Raw genomic sequence first — 1,508 nt, forward strand, 5'->3', positions numbered from 1 at the left:
GTCTTTTCTATTGTTTCATTACTTTCTACTTGGATTGTTTCCATTATATCCCTATGTTAATTTGTGAGAACTCCTTCTGATTAATTAACTTGTCCATGCTTCACTTGCATTCTATTTGACATTTCTTTTGGCCCACTCTTTAAAAACAATATCTGACGTGAAAATAAACTTTCACCCAAACCTTACCACTAAAATTTACACCTCACAGCGGATCCGTGGCGCAATGGTAGCGCGTCTGACTCCAGATCAGAAGGTTGCGTGTTTGATTCACGTCGGGTTCAATTCCTTTATCCATCACGGATTATCTTTTTCCTCACCATAACGTCGGTATTTTGAATATTATTAAACTGTTACAAAATTACAATTTTACAGCCCGTCTGGCTCAGTTGGTAGAGCGCAAGGCTCTTAACCTTGTGGTGGTGGGCGTTTTCATATTTCAACTCAGAATAGGTGCAACTGTGAGAGGGAGACACACACGCCAAATCAATATTGAACCCAAAGAAAAAAAGGCACAGAAACTAATAAACCGCCATCAAAGCATTTCATATAATTTTAAAAAATGTTTTTAAGAGTTAATACCATCTGAGGTCCTCGGATTACACTGGTATTGCCACGTTTAATTAGTCCTAAACTTTCATATTGACAATATATGATTCTTCGACTTTCAAATTTAACCATTCGTGGTCCAAGTTAACCACATGTGGTCCAAGTTAACCACCTATGATTCTTCAACCATTAAATTTTAACCAACCATGGTCCTTTCAAGAGGATCACGATTGGTTAAATTAAATTTAAAAACTTGAAGGAGCATGGTTGGTTAACTTGGACCACGAATGGTTAAATTTAAAAGTCGAAGGACCACAGATGGTCAATTCGAAAGTTTGAGACTAAAAGTGACAAAACCACTATACTCGGATGACCTCAAATAGTATTAACTCAATTGTTAAATTTGTTGCAAGTATGCTATACTTTGATCACTTTAAACATTTAGGGTTCAATTATGCTTGAGAAACTTTGGAATTATATTGCGTGTAGCTATTAAAATAGGACACACATGGAATTAAATACACAACTTTCAATTTCAATCTCACTTTGAATAAATGGGATTGGAAGAAGATTCACATTAATTTGTAGGTTATTTGTTTGATAAATTGTTCCAATTAAAATTGAATTGCCATAAGAATATGAGTCTGTGCTAATGGGTAGTCTTTGTACCCCGTGTTTTGGGTACCAATCCACCCTGTTCGGTTATAGTTTAACACGCCCGTGGTGGTCTATTTTAAGAGCTTGGCCAAGCGGCCTTTGGAAAGTATGATTTCCTTGCTTCGGACCTTAGTGGTGATTTCTAGTTTATCACCTCGTTTGATGGCCACCAAATTTTGGTAGAATTCCTTCACCAATTCGGGGTACGTATCCCCTTTTATGGCGAGATACGTATCCAAGAGCCCTTGGTGGTTGAGCATGTCGACCAATTCCTGAGAAAATTGATCGGGTTCGAGGGATTTACC

At 37.4% G+C, this 1,508-nt stretch overlaps 1 non-coding gene across 1 annotated transcript; it reads left to right on the plus strand.

The window, feature by feature from the left end:
- Positions 1 to 209: 209 nt before the first annotated feature.
- Positions 210 to 281, plus strand: TRNAW-CCA. The gene has a single exon. It is a non-coding gene; the product is annotated as a tRNA-Trp (tRNA).
- The last annotated feature ends 1,227 nt before the right edge of the window (positions 282 to 1,508 follow it).

Source organism: Ipomoea nil, unplaced genomic scaffold (genome assembly GCF_001879475.1).
Source record: "Ipomoea nil cultivar Tokyo-kokei standard unplaced genomic scaffold, Asagao_1.1 scaffold2779, whole genome shotgun sequence".
Taxonomy (NCBI): Eukaryota; Viridiplantae; Streptophyta; class Magnoliopsida; order Solanales; family Convolvulaceae; genus Ipomoea; species Ipomoea nil.